The 394-nt window shown below is 35.3% G+C and overlaps 1 protein-coding gene across 1 annotated transcript in view; it reads left to right on the top strand.

The window, feature by feature from the left end:
- LOC118326931 (protein kinase C beta type-like) overlaps nucleotides 1–394 on the top strand; it is a 24,650-nt gene that overhangs the window by 19,930 nt on the left and 4,326 nt on the right. The window lies entirely within an intron of this gene.

Below are 394 nucleotides of genomic sequence, written 5' to 3'. Positions count from 1 at the left end.
CACACACACACACACGCACAGAAGAGTTGCATTATAGGACATTTTATGTGATGGTAACAATATTCTCATACCTGCAAAACTCTATCTTGTATTTTCTGAATGCAGTTAGCTGCTAACAATACACTTGGGCATGAATTTGTCACATGCTTGCAGCAACTTTCTGTTGCACTAATTAGAAAAGAATTAAGTCACTTGGTTTATTATTTATCCTGGTGACTACAACGATTCTATTTTTTTTAGTAACCATGATATTAAACTTTAAATAATACACAATAACTTAATTTAAATTTAAAAAATATTGGGCAACTCTGACATCATAAATATGGACGCACCATATTAGAGGATTGCTTTGGGGTTAGGGTCCAGGCGGTTTTGACTATGCTGCGGGTGGGAG

The sequence above is a fragment of the Morone saxatilis genome, unplaced genomic scaffold (genome assembly GCF_004916995.1).
Source record: "Morone saxatilis isolate NCDOM2014 unplaced genomic scaffold, NCSU_SB_2.0 Contig17, whole genome shotgun sequence".
NCBI lineage: Eukaryota > Metazoa > Chordata > Actinopteri > Moronidae > Morone > Morone saxatilis.
This window is presented reverse-complemented; position numbering and strand designations above follow the sequence as displayed.